The 19,622-nt window shown below is 43.2% G+C and overlaps 1 protein-coding gene across 3 annotated transcripts in view; it reads right to left on the minus strand.

Moving 5' to 3' along the window:
• The window catches only part of slf2 (SMC5/6 complex localization factor 2), a 113,784-nt gene that overhangs the window by 72,733 nt on the left and 21,429 nt on the right, over positions 1–19,622 (minus strand). Inside the window, exon 1 of one of the 3 annotated variants that reach the window (XM_087998719.1) lies at positions 5,537–5,634. The exons of the other annotated variants lie outside the window; for them this stretch is intronic. The gene's annotated coding sequence lies outside the window, so the exon portion shown is untranslated. Of the gene's footprint in view, positions 1–5,536; positions 5,635–19,622 lie in introns of those variants that run through there. 3 annotated transcript variants of the gene reach the window in all.

The raw sequence follows: 19,622 nt of genomic DNA on the forward strand, positions 1-19,622 counted from the left end.
TGAACTACCAGAGTTGTTCTCACAGACATCTAGCTAAGGCACAACCAGCCAAATTGTTGTATTTTCTGTGCTGTAACCATTCTACAACTTTTAGTGACCTAACAAGGCAACTCATCCAGCCACATGGAGTCTACTTAATATGGCAGTTAACTGCACATGTGTCAAAACTGGAATTGGAAGTGGATATTTGGCAAAAGACCTTTAGATTTTACATTCGTTTGTGATGATTAAAGCAGTAGCAAATAAGAAAAACATCTTTATTACTAGCAATAACCGAGCAGTTCAAGGTTCTTCCCAGGGCATGAAATTGGTCCAAACAAAAAAGAAAAATATTGAAAATCATGAAAATCCAAAAAGGACAAAATTAGGAACACATGGCATTTGCGAAGCTCAGGTCAATCAACATTTCAGACCAAAGGTCGTTATGCAAGTGCAGCATTAATCTATTGGTCTGCTGTTTATTCAAAATTTAAATTAAAATCTACTGCATTATAACAAACAGCATTCCAATCTGAAAGATTGCTTCCTGTCCGGAAATGTCCTCGTGCTAGAATTCCTGAGGTGACCGAGTTTTACCAGAAGGCCAATATAGTCTTTAATACTATATATAGAGTCAGATGGGCACGGAAACAGACCCTTCAGCCCAACTCGTCAACCTTGACCAGATATCTCAAAACAATCTAGTCCCATTTATCAGATTTGGCCCTTATTCCTCTAAGCTCTTTCTATTCCTATAGCCCTCCAAATGCCTCTTAAATATTGTAATTGTACCAGCCTCCACCGCTTCCTTTGGCAGCTCACTCCAAACACACAACACCCTCTGCATCAAAATATTGCCCCTTCAGTCCCTTTTAAATCTTTCTCCTCTCAACTGAAACCTATGCCTTCTAGCTTTGGACTACCTACCCTGGGAAAAAGACCTGGCTATTCACCCAACCATGCTCCTCATGATTTTATCAACCTTCACCAGGTCACCCTCCTTCAGGGGTAAATAGCCCCAGTCTATTCAGCTTCTCCCTTCAGATCAAACCCTTCTAAATCTTTTCTGCACCCTCTCAAGTTTCACAACATCTTTCCTACATCTTCTGTAGAATCTTTCACCTCAATCAACAACAAAAAAAATGGCTCTCACTAATAGACAATGCAGTTGGTTATATAAAAAAAAAGTGCAGGATGCATAATACTTTCAAAAAGAGAGCGCAACTTGTAAATGAATGAACAGACTTGGGTCAATACATTGACTGGTGCTCAACTGCAGCAATCTGTACTGAGGCCCTGTAGATAAGGCGAATGCTCAACATCCCAGAGGATTTGCATACAACTTATAACATGGAACTGGGCCCTCAACCCAACTAATCCAGAGATTTTTAAAAATACTTTATCCACAGATCAAAACCTTTCTGCTGATTTCATGTCATATTTCGAGTGACAAGAAGAAAGCTCTCATAACCAAGTTTTACATGAACTTAAGAACTAGGAGCAAAAGTGAGCCATCTGCTCTGCCATTCAATAAGATCTGGCTGATCTTTTTGTGGTCTCACTCACCCTCTCACTATAACCCTTAACTCCTTTACTGTTCAAAAAATTAGCTTTGAAAGCATTTACTGAGGAAGCCTCAACCAGGCTGGACAGGGAATTCCACAGATTCGCAACCCTCTGGGTGAAGAAGTTCCTTCTCAATTCACTCCTAAATCTGCTCCCCCTCATTTTGAGACTATACCCTCTTGTCCTACTTTCACCTGCCAGTGGAGACATCCTCTCTACGTATACCTTATCTGTTCCCTTCATATTTTTACATGTTTCTATAAGGTCCTCCCCCACTCCATCAGGTGGTTGTGGAGAATAAGGTCATAAGATCATAATTTCAGTGACATCACACTGTAAACTTTTTTGCTATAAATTGTCTTATGATCTTGTACTCCATAACCACCCGATGAAGGAGCAGCCCAGTCCAACACCGGCATTCCAAATCATCCTTTTTACTGTTATTCCGACCAAATGGATGGCTTCACATTTATTAACATTGTACTCCATCTGCCTGATCTTTGCCCACTCAGTTTAACTAGGTTCCTAACTCCAATTCCCAAAACAAATAAACAATCTATAACATACAAGAATGGGTCATTAGATAGGTGACTAGTGACTGACGTGAAATGATGGGTCAAATGTACTCTTTCATTGCTGTAATATTCTACAACTCTATGAAGATACATTCACTTGCCACTTAAAGTATAAATCCTATATGCACTCATCACCTTTCCTTCATCTACCAAATTTGGAACAGGCTACCTAAAGTACTTATTTTCAAAGTATCATACTCTTTCTCAGTCCAAACCTTATATTTAATCTTGCATAACATTTTATTCATACCTCAACTTGTTGAAACTATGTTAAAAATCACAACACCAGGTTATAGTCCAACAGGTTTAATTGGAAGCACACGAGCTTTCGGAGCGACACTCCTTCATCAGGTGGTCCACAACCACCTGACCGAAGCAGTGTTCCGAAAGCTAGTGCTTCCAATTTAACTGGTTGGACTATAACCTGATGTTGTGTGATTTTTAACTTTGGCATCTCCAAACCATAGTTTCAACTATCAGCTTCTATCTATGCTCACAATTTTAAACATCCTCAATAATTCAAATGAAAAAAATCAGATGATCTGTTTAGCAATGCTGATTGAGTAAATGACAGCCATTCCACTCTTCTTTGAAACAATGCTAACGGGGTCTTTAATACAAACTTGAAAGCAGTAAGAACCTCGGTTTAAACTTCACCTAAACAATAGCATTCTTGACACTGTGCCTATCTCCAAGTACAACACTGGAGTGTCAACTTCAAATTTTGAGCTCAAGTATACGAAAGACTTAATCTACACCTATTGTCTTGGGCAAGAGTACGCCAACAAAACGCCGCATTCACTGTCATTTTCTATCAGCTTTTTTAAATCACTTTTGAATGTTGGAATTACAAAGAATCCTCACAAGGTGCACCATCACCAGTGTCATTTAATTAATGCTCTCTCACAAAAATAAGTGATTATGGTCATACTCTAGAATGAAGCAACTCAAAAAAAATCACATACTAGATAAAAATTGGGATTTTTATTTCCAGTGATTAGTAGTTGTTCAGCAGTTGATTTTATGGTTTAAAAGGAAAAGCGAATTGTGCTAATATAAAATACCTCAATTTCTAAGATTTTGAAATTGTGTTACTTTGTTTGAAAAAGTCTACAATTCGACGGATGATCTCAGACAGACAATCAGCTTCTCTTCTGATTTTTTAACCAAATGTTTTTGCGAAGTGACCAAGATGAAAGTTTACTCCTGTTAATTTACTAAATTAATTTGAAAATTTATTCAAATTAAGCATCTGATTTAAACAAAGAGGGGTTCAGTTTTCTGGAAAAAAAATTGAACTGCCAATCCCAAATAAATTATTGAATTCAAGTGAAGCATCTGTTAGGTAACCAGAAACAAATTCTTGAACCCATTGTTAAACTTGCAAGTTTCTGAAAATTATCAATATCAACCTCATGTCTCAGCATTTGGACACTTAAGACACATTTAACGTCTAGAATACCCACTCAACAACTATCACCAAAAATGGCCGAGCCGCAGTGTCCTCTATGCATGAGATAGAAAGGTAGAGACAAATGTGACAAATAAAATCTGCAAAGATTTGGTTTCCCTGACATAGTTATCACTTCACCATAAATAACATCAAGAGAAGATTTTTTAAAAAGTATGGAAGATGCCATGAGTCAAAGCAAAGACAAAACAAGCTAGAAATGTTCAGGTTCGACAGGATTTGTGCAATACCAGCCATCAGGTCTTCAAATTAATTCTCAGACTGGAAAAGATCTTAAAGATATCCTGTTTTCGATAAATAGTCTGCCTTGTCACATTCTCTTTTCCTTCCCTCCCTCCATCCTCCGTTAGCTTATTCTTCCTTTTGTTTGTTTCTCACAGGACGGTGGCTTGGTGGTTAGCACTGCTGCCTCACAGCACCAGGTACCATGGTTCAATTCTAGCCTCGAGCAACTGTCTTGTAGTTTGTACATTCCCCAGGTTTCTTCCAGGTGCTCCGGCTTCCTCCCAGAGTCCAAAGATGTGCAAGTTTGGTGAATTGGCCAAATTGAATTGGCCATAGTGTTCGGGATGTGGTTAGGTGCATTAGAACATATAGAATATAGATCACAGCGCATTCGGCCTTGATGTTCCGCCAACCTGTGGAACCAATTTGAAACCCATCTATCCTACACTATTCCATTCTCATCTATATGCCTATCCCATGACCATTTAAATGCCTTGAAAGTTGGCGAGTCTACTACTGTTGCAGGCAGTGTGTTCCACGCCCCTACTACTCTGATTAAAGAAACTACCTTTGGCATCTGCCCTATATCTATCACCCCTCAACTTAAAGGTACGCTAGCTATCACCATCCGAGGAAAAGGCTCTCACGGTCCATCAGTCAGGGGTAAATGTAGTGTAATAGGGTAGGAGAATGGGTCTGCATGGATTATTCTTTGGAGGGTCAGTGTGGACTTGTTGGGCCAAATGGTCTGTTTTAACACTTTAGGGATTCTATGATTCTCTGACTTCCACTTTTTCTTGCTCAATATCCTTTTTACTCTCTACGCATCTATAGTATTTTCCAGCCCTGAGAAACACTGACTCTATTTTGCCCATTGCTGGCAGTTGACCTTTTGGGCTACTCCAGCTCCTTCTACTTTGACCTTTGACAAGAGATTAGACAAGCAGACCTTTGCAAAACATGGGGAAGGAAAGGTGCACTTCCATGTCTCAACAGCAGTTAAAACAGCATCAAACAATATCCGTATGTGGTCAACCGGTGCAAAGCGAACTCACTGCGCAATTGTTTGAGAAAACTGAGCACACAAAACACTTCAGTTGTAATCCAGGTTCTTTCCTCCTTCATAACACAACTAAAAGAATAGTAACTTTCTAGTATGTTATTAGGCAGTGTTGAAAATAATTGACAATAGAATATGCAGTATACGTATTTATCATTCTTTGCAACCAGAATTGTACTCCTCTCAAATCACAACCCAGTTGAGAAATTATAACATGTGAATTGCACTTTGAGAGTTTTACACAATTCATGTGAACACATGAGAACATGCCTCCCTGACAAAGATACGCTTGTATCTAATGAATGGCACAAATAAAGATAAATGACGTAATTATATCAAGTCAAAAACATAGATCTGAAGTAAAACATTCCTTTAACACTCAAACATTATCTCACCATTACTTCCTGCTGTTATGTTGTCATTGATATGTTTTGTCACTGTCAGTTGCAAATGAAGACCACAGCAAACCAGCAATGGTAGAAAGTTGTTTAACTCCTAAAAACAATAAAATTTTTCAACAGAAGAGGAGATTCGCTCTAAAATCAACAGTGCAAAACCAGTTGCCAGGAAAAGATATAACACTTCACATTTAAATCTTTGAAGTCTTAGAACACAACAGTTTAATTATTCTGAATCAAAGATATAAAGATAGATACTAACCAGTATCCATGGAACTTGGTGCCAGTTTGGAAACAACACAAAAGGGAACATAAAAAGTGATTTTCACTTTTAGCTCATCCTCGTTTTAAAATGTCACCAGTTATACTGCAATCAGCCTGCTACAACACTCTAATCACAGATTAGAAGCACGAACCTACTCCACCCCTGTAATTTGACTAGGTCACAAACAGCCAATTGAATACTGACAAGCACAACAAAGCTAACTATTGCATCAGTGACTGTGGTGGATATAAAGCAACAACTATAATTTTACATTCAGGCAGTTGAGAATGATCATTGTGTCAGAATTGGCCAAGTCTCTTCAGTGTTTGTATTGCGTCAGGCGTACAAACCATGTTAAACTAAAACTTGTGAAGCCATTAAATAATACCAGCGGAATAAGCATAAGTAGTTGAATTTTTTTTGGATGGAGGGGGGCGGGGGGCAGGTTGCAAACAGGTCATTGATTCTTTTATAATTTCAGGATTCTCTATTCTAGCTGGTTGTCCTGTAGCTGGAGTTTCATGGCAGCATTCAAGCACTCAAATGCAAGTCTTAATAAGGACAGTATTTTAAAAAGTTGTAATTTCTCAAAAATATATCACAGTTGCTCACATTGTTCTCAATAATATGGACCATAAATAGTGGCACCCAAGTTGACCAGTCATTGGCTCAGTTTCAATTTGATAAATATCCAATTTGATGAATCGTCAGGATGGTGACCTGTGGAGAGATGATTCTGAAATTGAAAGCACCAAATCTGATGCAAAAGGGGGCCTCATGATGATCCTGCAACCAAAGATTACTCAATGGCTTTGCTGAACACTGCATCAGATATTGAAGTGAAAAATCACAGCATCAGGGTATAGTCCAACAGGAACACCGGCACGTCATCATCATCATCAGATATTGAAGACTGTGAAGTTGACTATTTCTATAACTTTTAGGATGATTAAAAAAAATATCCTTGGAGGCTTTACTGAATGAAGTAATATATTCACATTGCAGTAACAGTGTTTAAAACGGCAACCATCTACACTATTCTTTTTTTACCTTGATATTAAAAAAAGATCACCAAAAGATCTTTCCAAAGCAGGAATCAAGTTAAATCGTGTGATCTATGGCACTTTAACATTTATTAAAGTACATCTAATAGGGCGGATTGAGAAGCAAAGACCAGAACAGTTTCTGGACTCAATCACACACCTGAGTAAAGACAATAGAGGAAAAGGGTTCCCAATAAAATAAACTTCAGTGCACAAACATTGAGGGGTAGGAAACAAAAAGATATTAGCTTCCATTCTAAATTTCCATCCAACAATAAAGTTCAATGTTTCTGCAAAAATAGTATCGACTTTGACCATGACACACTGCAATATTTACATTTGGTTTTGAAGGATCAGAATCCCCTTCAAACAGGCTTTTTGGAATGTGGAAAAAAAATCCTCAAAACCCAAGGTTTGGCATTTATTCTCATCCTGCGAATAAATGCCAAACCTCAGAACAAACAGTGGTTCCATTTAACAGGGGCAAGTATGAGGGACTCAACCCCACCTGACTATCACAAAACAACATGTGAGGTAAAGCCATTACAGTACGCAAACCCAATGATCTCTGAATACAACAGTATTTAAACACGGTCACGTCACTATGGGGAGGTCCTATTTAGTGGGGGAAGTGGATAATTCAAACCTTTTTCCATACAAGGGCCAAGTGCTACGCCTTATCTCCAAACAGTTGGGAGTTGTTCAGAATCATTGAGAGTCAACACAGGTGAAACTGGAAAAGTACAGCAGATGAGACAACATCTGAGGAGCAGGCAATTCAACATTTTGGGCCTTCATCAGAACATGCTGCTCCTGGGATGCTGAACGACTTGCTATGCTTTTCCAGCTTCTCATCTATTGACTCTGGATTCCAGCAACTGCAGCCCTTATTGTCTCTCAGAATCTTTGTGAACTGATCACAGCACCTGGACTGTTTCTTCATGGAAAAGGATTCGTATTGTTTCACTGATCATACTCAGCTGGATTGTGTGAAATGCAATGAGGAGGTTTAGCTCACAGACATCCTGGACAACAGGAAAACCTTTGACTGTAATATGCTTGATATGAATCACAACAGAAGGGGACTCTACTGCTGACAGAGGTTGTTCAGTCTGATTTGGGCATACAATCAACATCAAACAGCTTAGTTGGGCTGGGATTGTAAGTATTCCAGTCAAATCATATTAGCGAGTCATGGAGATGTACAGCACGGAAACATGCCGATCAGATATCCTACATTAACCTTGTCCCATTTGTCAGCATATGGCCCATATCCCTCCACACCCTTCCTATTCATACCTCTGATCTCCAGCATCTGCAGACCTCACTTTCTCCTTCCTATTCATATACCCATCCAAATGCCTTTTAAATGTTGCAATTGTACCAGCCTTCACCACATCCTCTGGCAGCTCATTCCATACACACACCACCCTCTGCCTGAAAAAGTTGCCCCTTAGGTCCCTTTTATATCTTCCACTCTCACCTTAAACCTATGTCCTCTAATTCTGGACTCCCCTACCCCAAGGAAAAGACCTTGTCTATTCATCCTATCCATGCTCCTCATGATTTTATAAACCTCTGTAAGGTCACCCCTCAGCCTCCGATGCTCCAGCCTAATCAGCCTCTCCCTATAGATCAAACCCTTCAACCCTAGCAACATGCTTGTAAATCTTTTCTGAACCCTTTCACTTCATCATCATCCTTCCGATGGAGGGAGACCAGAATTGCACACAATATTCCAACAGTGGCCTAACCAATGTCCTGTAGTCGCAACATGACCTCCCAGAGTACTCAATATGCTGACCAATAAAGGAAAGCATACCAAATGCCTTATTCACTATTCTATTGACCTGCGACTCCACTTTCAAGGAGCTATGAACCTGCACTCCTAGGTCTCTTTGTTCATAAAAACTCCTCAGGACCTTACTATGAAGTGTAAATATGCACTGATTTGTCTTTGTCGAGAGTATGGCGCTGAAAAAGCACAGCAGGTCAGCCAGCATCCAAGAAGCAGCCGAATCAACATTTCAGGCCTGTGCCCTTTATCAGGAATGGTGACGAATCCTGATGAAGGGCTTATGCCTGAAACGTCGATTCTCCTGCTCCTCAGATGCTGCCTGACCTGCAATGCCTTTCCAGCACCACACTCTTGACTCTGATCTTCAGCATCTGCAGTACTCACGTTCGACACATAAAATTTGTAGACAGATTATGGAAAGATGTAGGAGCTACAGGATGGTGGGGATGGGAAATTTAGATTTTTCCAACATTGACTGGGATTCATTTAGTCTCGGTTTAGGTGGAACAGAATTTGTAAGGAGCACCCAGGAGGGTTTTATAGAGCAGCAGTAAATAGTCCAACTCAGGAAGGGGCCATACTGGATCTGGTGTTGGGAAATGCGCCCGGCCAGGTGGTTGAAGTTTCAGCAGGGGGATTACTTTGGGAAGAGTGATCGCAATTCCGTAAGTTGTACAACTGTGACCAATGGTGCTCCACAGGGATCAGTGTTGGGACCACTGTTGATACATAAATGACCTGGAGGAAGGTATGTGAGGACTGATTAGTAAGTTTGCAGATGAGGGGCATGGATAGGATAAATAGACAAAGTCTTTTCCTGGGGTCGGGGAGTCCAGAACTCGAGGGCATAGGTTTAGGGTGAGAGGGAAAAAGATATAAAAGAGACCCAAGGGTAACTTTATCACGCAGAGGGTAGTATGTGTATGGAATGAGCTGCCAGAGGATGTGGCAAGGCTGGTACAATTGCAACATTTAAGAGGTTTTGGATGGGTATATGAATAGGAAGGGATATGGGCCGGGTGCTGGCAGGTGGGGCTAGATTGGGTTGGGATATCTGGTCGGCATGGACGAGTTGGAAAAGGGTCTGTTTCCATGCTGTACATTTTTATGACTATGACTCTATGAGACTAAGATTGGTGGAGTAGCAGTTAGTTAAGGGGACTGCCAGACAATGCAGCTGAGCATAGATAGATTGGAGAGTTGGACGGAGAAATGGAGATGGAGATCAGCACAGGCAAATGCGAGATGATGCATTTTGGAAGATCCAATTCTAGAGCGAACTTATACAGTAAATGGAAAAGCCCAAGGGAAATTTAATGTACAGAGAGATCTGGGTGTTCGGGTCCATTGTACCCGGCAGGTGGAAACACAGGTCAGTAGAGTGGTCAACAAGGCACACGGCATGCGTTCCTTCATCAGATGAGATATTGAGTACAAGAATTGGCAGGTCATGTTACAGTCATCTAAGACTTTGCTTTGGCCACATTTGGAATACTGTGCACAATTTTGGTCACCACATTACCAAAAGGATGTGGGTGCTTTGGAGAGGGTGCAGAGGGGATTGACTAGGATGTTGCCTGGTATGGAGGGCACGAGCTATGAAGGGAGGTGGAGTAGATTAGGATTATTTTCATTAGAAAGACGGAGTTTGGGGGGGGGGGGGGGGGGGGGGGGGACCTGATTGAGGTCTACAAAGTCATAAGATGAAGAGACAGAGATGAAGAAGCTCCCACCCACCTCCAGCGTGACGGACTCAATTACTAGGGGTCACGAGTTCAAGGTGAGAGAGAAAAAGTTTAAGGGAAATATGCATGGAAAGTTCTTTATGCAGAGGGTGGTGGGTGCTTGGAATGTGCGACCAGCAGAGGTGGTAGAGGCGGGCACAATAGCATCATTTAATATGTATCTAGACAGATACATGAATGGGCAGAGCAGAGGAATACAGATCCTTAGAAAATAGGCGAAAGGTTTAGATAGAGGATCTGGATTGGCGCAGGCTTGGAGGGCCGAAAGGCCTGTTCTTGTGCTGTAATTTTCTTTGTTCTTTATTAAATGCAACACCGCACATTGTGTGGGGTTCTGGTTGCCACACTAGAGGAAAGATGTGGAGACACTGGAGAGGGTGCAAAAGAGGTTTATCAGGGTGTTGCCTGAATTGGAGTGTATTATCTATAAAGTAGAGGTTGGACAAATATGGACTGCTTTTGCTAGAGCATTGAAAGCCTAGGGTTGACCTGTTGGAAGTACTGCATATCAACGAGAGATGTTATTACACACCAATGGAGCAGGTGGGACTCGAACCCCAGGGGTCTCTGTTTGAGAGTGTGGATACTACCACTGCGCCACAAGGGGCCCCTCATAATTGTCATTATTGATCTAGTTATCAGATTCAGACAAATCTGCATTTGCAAGAATTAATTTTTCCCTGCTTTACCGAGGGCACAAAGGTCATTATTGCTGTTCCAGCTGAGAACTTAACACGGAGCAGGGAATCAAAGTCAAGACTCTCAATCCCTCTATAACAATACTACTTTACGCAGGCATTGGGACTTTGGTACACCTTTGAGTATTTTTCTCTTAAAAGAATGACATTCTTCATAAATAATAAACAGCATGGAAAAGTAAGAAGATTGGAACAGAGAATAGCACAGTGCAGGAACAGGCCCTTACCACCACCACGTTTTTGCTGACCATGATGCCATTCTAAACTAATCCCGATTTGGAATGCCAGTATTGGACTGGGGTGTACAAAATCAAAGATCACAACACCAGGTTATAGTCCAACAGGTTTATTTGGAAGCACACTAGCTTTTGGAGCGCTGCTCCTTCATCAGGTGGGGCAGTGCTCCCAAATAAACCTGTTGGACTATAACCTGGTGTTTTGTGATTTTTAACTTTAAACTAAGAGGAGAAAGTGAGGTCTGCAGACGCTGGAGATCAAAGCTGAAACTTTATTGCTGGAACAGCACAGCAGGTCAGGCAGCATCTAGGGAACAGAAGATTCGACGTTTCGGGCACATGCCCTTCTTCAGGAATGAGCAGAGAGTGTTCAGCAGGAGAAGATAAAAGGTAGGGAGGAGGGACTTGGAGGAGGGGCGTTGGAAATGTGATAGGTGGAAAGAGGTCAAGGTGAGGGTGATAGGTCGGAGTAGGGTGGAGGCGGAGAGGTCAAGAAGAAGACTGCAGGTCAGGAAGGCGGTGCCGGGCTGGAGGGATTCGGCTGAGACAAGATGGGGGGAGGGGGGATGAAGAAACTGGTGAAGTCCAAGTTCATCCCCTGTGGTTGGAGGGTTCCCAGTCGGAAGATAAGACGCTCCTCCTCCGACCGTCGCGTTGTTGTGGTTTGGCGGTGGATGAGTCCAATGACCTGCATATCCTCGGTGGAGTGGGAGGGGGAGTTGAAATGCTGTGCTACAGGGTGGTTGGGTTGGTTCTTCCGGGTGGCCCAGAGGTGCTCTCTGAATCGCTCCGCAAGTAGGCGGCCTGTCTCCCCAATATAGAGGAGGCCACACCGGCTGCAGCGGATGCAGTAGATAATGTGGGTGGAGGTGCAGGTGAATCTGTGGCGGATATGGAAGTTTCCTTTGGGGCCTTGGAGAGAAGTGAGGGGGGAGGTGTGGGCGCAAGTGTTGCACCTCCTGCGGTTGCAAGGGAAGGTGCCGGGAGTGGAGGTTGGGTTGGTGGGGGGTATGGATCTGACAAGGGAGTCGCGGAGGGAGTGGTCTCTACGGAAAGCTGATAGAGGAGGGGAGGGAAATATATCCTTGGTGGTGGGGTCCGTTTGGAGGTGGCGGAAGTGACGGCGGATGATGCGCTGTACATGGAGATTGGTGGGATCGACGATGCCCTCCACCGCATCTCCTCCACTTCCCGCTCCTCCGCCCTTGAGCCCCGCCCCTCCAACCGCCACCAGGACAGAACCCCACCAATCTCCATGTACAGCGCATCATCCACCGTCACTTCCGCCACCTCCAAACGGACCCCACCACCAAGGATATATTTCCCTCCCCTCCTCTATCAGCTTTCCGTAGAGACCACTCCCTCCGCGACTCCCTTGTCAGATCCATACCCCCCACCAACCCAACCTCCACTCCCGGCACCTTCCCTTGCAACCGCAGGAGGTGCAACACTTGCGCCCACACCTCCCCCCTCACTTCTCTCCAAGGCCCCAAAGGAAACTTCCATATCCGCCACAGATTCACCTGCACCTCCACCCACATTATCTACTGCATCCGCTGCAGCCGGTGTGGCCTCCTCTATATTGGGGAGACAGGCCGCCTACTTGCGGAGCGATTCAGAGAGCACCTCTGGGCCACCCGGACGAACCAACCCAATCACCCTGTAGCACAGCATTTCAACTCCCCCTCCCACTCCACCGAGGATATGCAGGTCATTGGACTCATCCACCGCCAAACCACAACAACGCGACGGTCGGAGGAGGAGCGTCTTATCTTCCGACTGGGAACCCTCCAACCACAGGGGATGAACTTGGACTTCACCAGTTTCTTCATCCCCCCTCCCCCCATCTTGTCTCAGCCGAATCCCTCCAGCCCGGCACCGCCTTCCTGACCTGCAGTCTTCTTCTTGACCTCTCCGCCTCCACCCTACTCCGACCTATCACCCTCACCTTGACCTCTTTCCACCTATCACATTTCCAACGCCCCTCCTCCAAGTCCCTCCTCCCTACCTTTTATCTTCTTCTGCTGAACACTCTCTGCTCATTCCTGAAGAAGGGCATGTGCCCGAAACGTCGAATCTTCTGTTCCCTAGATGCTGCCTGACCTGCTGTGCTGTTCCAGCAATAAAGTTTCAGCTTAACTTTAAACTAATCCCATCTGCCTATGCATGGTCCATATCCTCTAATCCCTGCCTGCTTGTTGTCTAAATACCTCTCAGAAGTTACTATTGTATCTGGTTCTACCATCTTGACGTAGAAGGTAAACTGGCCAAAAATATAGAGGAGGATAGTAAAAGCTTTTTTAGGTATGTGAAAGGAAAAAAAATGGTTAAGACTAAAATTGGGCCCTTGAAGACAGAAACGGGTGAATATATAATGGGGAACAAAGAAATAGCAGAAGAGTTGAATTGGTACTTCAGATCGGTGTTCACTGGGGAAGACACAAGCAATCTCCCTGAGGTAACAGCGGCTGAAGGACCTGAACTGAAGGGAATTTATATTTGCCAGGAAATGGTGTTGGGGAGACTGTTAGGTCTGAAGGTTGATAAGTCCCCGGGGCCTGATGGTCTGCATGCCAGGGTACTGAAGGAGGTGGCTCTCGAAATCCTGGATGCGTTGGTGATTATTTTCCAGAGTTCGATAGATTCAGGATCAGTTCCTGCGGATTGGAGGGTGGCTAATGTTGTCCCACATTTTAAGAAAGGAGGGAGAGAGAAAGCAGGGAATTATAGACCAGTTAGTCTGACCTCAGTGGTGGAAAGATGCTGGAGTCAATTATAAAGGATGAAATTACGACACATCTGGATAGTAGTAACAGGATAGGTCAGAGTCAGCATGGATTTATGAAGGGGAAATCATGCTTGACTAATCTTCTGGAATTTTTTGAGGATGTAACTCTGAAGATGGACAAGGGAGATCCAGTGGATGTAGTGTATTTGGACTTTCAGTATGCCTTTGATAAAGTCCCACATAGGAGGTTAGTGAGCAAAGTTAGGGCGCATGGTATTGGGGACAAAATACTGACTTGAATTTAAAATTGGTTGGCTGACAGGAAACAAAGAGTAGTGATAAATGGCTCCCTTTTGGAATGGCAGGCGGTGACCAGTGGGGTACCGCAGGGATCAGTGCTGGGACCGCAGCTTTTTACAATATACATTAATGATATAGATGATGGTATTAAAAGTAATATTAGCATATTTGCTGATGATACAAAGCTAGGTGGCAGGGTAAAATGTGAGGAGGATATTAGGAGATTACAGGGTGACCTGGACGGGTTAGTTGAGTGGACAGATGCATGGCAGATGCAGTTTAATGTGGATAAATGTATGGTTATCCACTTTGGTGGCAAGAACAGGAAGGCAGATTACAACCTAAATGGAGTCAAGTTAGGTAAAGGGGCAGTACAAAGAGATCTGGGTGTTCTTGTCAAGAAGGCAAGCATGCAGGTGCAGCAGGTAGTGAAGAAGGCTCATAGCGTGCTGGCCTTCATAACAAGAGGGATTGAGTATAGAAGCAAAGAGGTCCTTCTGCAGCTGTACAGGGCTCTGGTGAGACTGCACCTGGAATATTGTATACAGTTTTGGTCTTCAAATTTGAGGAAAGACAATCTGGCTATTGAGGGAGTGCAGCGTAGGTTCACGAGGTCAATTCCCGGAATGGCGGGACTATCTTGCGTTGAAAGATTGAAGCGACTGGGTTTGTATACCCTTGAGTTTAGAAGGCTGAGAGGGAATCTGATTGAGACGTATAAGATTATTAAAGGATTGGACTCTCTGGAGGCAGGAAGCATGTTTCCGCTGATGGGCGAGTCCCGAACCAGAGGATACAGTTTAAAAATAAGGGGTAGGCCATTTAGAACAGAGTTGAGGAGAAGCTTCTTCATCCAGAGAGTGGTGGATGTGTGGAATGCTCTGCCCCAGAAAGCTGTGGAGGCCAAATCTCTGGATACTTTCAAGAAAGAGTTGGATAGAGCTCTTAAGGATAGTGGAATCAAGGGTTATGAGGATAAGGCAGGAACAGGATACTGATTGAGGATGATCAGCCATGATCATAATGAATGGCTGTGCTGGCTCGAAAGGCAGAGAATGGCCTACTCCTGCACCTATTGTCTATTGTAAGTAATCTAAAAAAAAATGTTGCGCCGACCTGTGGAACCAATCTGAAACCCATCAATCCTACACAACTCCACTTGAGGTCCATATGCCTATCCAATGACCATTTAAATGCCCTTTAAGTTGGCAAGTCTACTACCCAACTACTGAGTAAAGAAACAACCTCTGGCACCTGTCCTACATCTATCACCCGTCAAGTTAAAGTTATGTCCCCCTGTGCTAGCAACTTTCTCTCTCCCACCTTAAACATATATTTGACATTTCTGCCCTGGGGGAAAGAAATTCCACTATCCACATCTCTCTCTGATATGCAGTACTTCTACAGGTCAATGCTCAGCCTGCAATACAAAAGCAATCCAAGTTTGTCCAAACTCTACTTATAGATGATGCACTCCAATTCAGGAAACATCCTGGTAAACCCCTTTTGCACTCTCTCCAATGCTTCCACATTCTTCCTATAGTCTGGCAACCAGAATTGCACACAAAATTTTAAATGTGGCCTGACAGCTTTATTCAACATAAAACTGGAGATACTAAATTGAAGGGTGCAGATAAAGCTAACATTCACTGATGATAAAATACTCGAAAACAATGCTTGGATGATACGACAATGTGCAATTAGTGCATCAAGGTAGATGGAGACAATCTGAACAGAAGTCAGCCCCAGCCGAGAACTTGCCCAAAGGCAATGGATCATACCTGGCAATGATCTACTCAAGTTTCACATCACGAGTCACATGTACCTGCTAAACTACTAAGGGATTATCATAGTATTTCTTAAAACTAAAGGCTAAAAGAAAACTATGTTGATCTGATGATCAACTCGATCAGCAATGGCACTCCTTACACTGATGAGTTAAATGAAATGATTTAGCGAAGTGGTCTTTTCACTCCATGTTCAAAATTACACCTCAACACATTGAGAGATTAGGTTGGTGCAGACTATCAACCACTTGCACTTATCAGTAACAACAATGAAGAAAAACATCCCATGACACTAATCAAGACTTTTAAGACAAACTGTGATAGACTCCCCAAACTACCTGCAGGGCATTGTGCAGTTAAACACCACCTCGCCAAAGTAAAGGGTGAATAAAGCTGTCGATAGACTCAAGGCTTCCAAGTGTCTCCACCCTCTCTGGATTTCTACTCCACCCTGTTTTATCCTTAACATCAATAACATAGAAACTCCTCGGCTCATATTCACTCCATCCTCTTAGATGAATCAGGCTTTGAAAATTAACGTTTAGAGAGTGACCAAATCTCAACTCTTTAAGAGAGATAAAACACTTCTCATATTTGGGATTTTTCTTTTTCATGATTTCCAAGTCAAAAGAGCACATGAACAATTTTTGGAATATCGCAAAATATTATTGGATTAAAATAGCCAAGCACTAAAATTGGAGGAGCTTCGAAATCGACGTTTCGGGCAAAAGCCCTTCATCAGGAATAAAGGCAGAGAGCCTGAGCGTGGAGAGATAAGCTCGAGGAGGGTGGTGGTGGGGATAGAGTAGCATAGAGTACAATAGGTCAGTGGGGGAGGAGATGAAGGTGATAGGTCAGGGAGGAGAGGGTGGAGTGGATAGCTGGAAAAGGAGCTGGGCAGGTCGGACAAGTCCGGACAAGTCAAGGGGACAGTTTTGCTGGAGGTTAGAAACTAGGATGAGGTGGGGGAAGGGGAAATGAGGAAGCTGTTGAAATCCACATTGATGCCCTGGGGTTGAAGTGTTCCGAGGTGGAAGATGAGGCGTTCTTCTTCCATGCATCTCAACACCAGATGCATGGAAGAAGAACGCCTCATCTTCCGCCTCGGAACACTTCAACCCCAGGGCATCAATGTGGATTTCAACAACTTCCTCATTTCCCCTTCCCCCACCTCATCCTAGTTTCTAACCTCCAGCAAAACTGTCCCCTTGACTTGTCCGGACTTGTCCGACCTGCCCAGCTCCTTTTCCACCTATCCACTCCACCCTCTCCTCCCTGACCTATCACCTTCATCTCCTCCCCCACTGACCTATTGTACTCTATGCTACTCTATCCCCACCCCCACCCTCCTCTAGCTTATCTCTCCACGCTTCAGGCTCTCTGCCTTTATTCCTGATGGAGGGCTTTTGCCTGAAACGTCGATTTCGAAGCTCCTCGGATGCTGCCTGAATTGCTGTGCTCTTCCAGCACCACTGATCCAGAATCTGGTTTCCAGCATCTGCAGTCAGTGTTTTTACCAAGCACTAAAATTGGTCAAGCACCTCCAGCTGACTTCCTCCCTTACTGTGCTTCTCTCCAGCAATGTTGCTCAGTCAGCTTCTGCCTTACGATTAAAAAAAAGTTGGCTCTGCTATAATGCGGTTCCATTCTCACGCAATCCTATGTTGTAAGAAAAATCGCATAATAGCAGCACTATTTAAATTACCAGGGCCGGAATCACTATAACCAAAACATGCTTTAAAACTTTCACGATTCAGAAAGAGTACCCCCAATTCATCAATTGCATTATAGCAAATTCACATTAACAAATAGTGTGTTATAGCAGAACAAAGGAGAAAGTGAGGACTGCACATGTTGGTGATCAGAGTTGAGTGTGAGATGCTGGAAATGCACAGCAGGTCAGGCTGCACCCTGATGAGCAGGAGAATTGACGTTTTGGGCATAAGCCCTTCCTGAAAAGTTGATTCTCCTGCTCGAGTGCTGCCTGACCTGCTGTGCTTCTCGTTATAGCGGAACAACCTGGACTTGATTAGCCAAGTGTTTTGAAGCATCATGTAGTAAAAAATACTACTTTTTAATTTTATCTTTTGCTCAAAGAATAAACCATTGTATCACAGCCAGCACTAACCAATTTATTTTGCAGGTGCACAGTTCATATCAAATATGTCAACATCTGTGTATACTTAGAACCAGCCTAGGCCAATATCAAAAAAAGTCTTCAGAGTATTAGACACCAAACCTTGATTTTAGTTATAACAGTGCCAATAACTAACTGAGACCATATTGAGTACAGGAGTTGGGAGGTCATGTTGCGGCTGTACAGAACATTGGTTAGGCCACTGTTGGAATATTGCGTGCAATTCTGGTCTCCTTCCTATCGGGAAGATGTTGTGAAACTTGAAAGGGTTCAGAAAAGATTTTCCCTCAGGTGGGGGAGTCGAGAACTAGAGGGCATAGGTTTAGGGTGAGAGGGGAAAGATATAAAAGGCAACTTTTTCACACACAGGGTGGTACGGGTATGGAATGAACTGCCAGAGGAAGTGGTGGAGGCAACATTTAAAAGGCATTTGAATGGGTATATGAATAGAAAGGGTTTGGAGGGATATGGGCCAGGTGCTGGCAGGTGGAACCCTAGATTGGGTTGAGATATCTGGTCAGCATGGATGAGTTGGACCAAAAGGTCTGTTTCTGTGCTGTACATCTCTATGACTATGACTCTTCACAGGCAGCACAGTGGTTAGCATTGCTGCCTCACAGTGCTAGAGACCTGGGTTCAATTCCCACCTCAGGCAACTGTCTGTGTCGAGTTTGTACATTCTCCCAGTGTCTGCGCGGGTTTCCTCCCACAGTCCAAAAATGTGCAGGTTAGGTGAATTGGCCATGCTAAATTGCCTGTAGTGTTAGGTGAAGGGGTAAATGGAGGGGAATGGGTCTGAGTGGGTTGCTCTTCAGAGGGTCGGTGTGGACTTGTTGGGCCGAAGGGCCTGTTTCTACACTAAGTAATCCAATCTAATCTATGTAATCTAACCTAATCAATCTATATTTTGAGATTTGCAAGGCTAATTCTGAACAATGCATTCTACACTTGAAACTTGGGCAATGTGGAAAAGTCTGAGAAAAATAAACATATCCCAACAACTAAATGCTCTTCTCATTATCTCAACCCCAGTTAACAAAAGTGACAAATGAACAAGCAGTTTATCTCTGGCATTGAGAAATTCAAGGAAGCAACTCAGGGCTGCATAGACTCCAGCAGCATGCTGAAGAATTAAAAGGTAAACTATATACTTTACATCACCACAAAAACTGCCATGACATCCAGACAGGGACTGCAAACAATTCTTTGTTTTAAACAAACAAAAGTCATAAAAAATGCATGCTGATTAATTGACATCTGCAAAAAAAGGCACAATGAAAGTGTAATACTGTTGGTCTATCGCACACACAAATTATTAAGATTGATACTGCATCGCCTCACCTCAAAAATAAAGCCCTTTCAGAAACATCTGATTGCCTTGCACCACAATCAATTCTTTCTTAAATCAAAGTAATTGGTGTCTATTTTGGAAAAGTTCGAACTTCATGCCTTGACTTTCCACATTCCATATCATTAGTTTGCAAACTACAATACAAAAAAATGATACACCAAATGGATGAGGCACTTCCTGGCATGAAGAATGCAGTCCTCTGTTTGTAATAAATTAACAGCTTAGCTTCCCTTAATCTTGCAGTTATCCAGCCCTAATCA

The sequence above is a fragment of the Chiloscyllium plagiosum genome, unplaced genomic scaffold (assembly GCF_037043375.1).
Source record: "Chiloscyllium plagiosum isolate Xiang-an unplaced genomic scaffold, Cpla_swu_hap1 HiC_scaffold_22, whole genome shotgun sequence".
Taxonomy (NCBI): Eukaryota; Metazoa; Chordata; class Chondrichthyes; order Orectolobiformes; family Hemiscylliidae; genus Chiloscyllium; species Chiloscyllium plagiosum.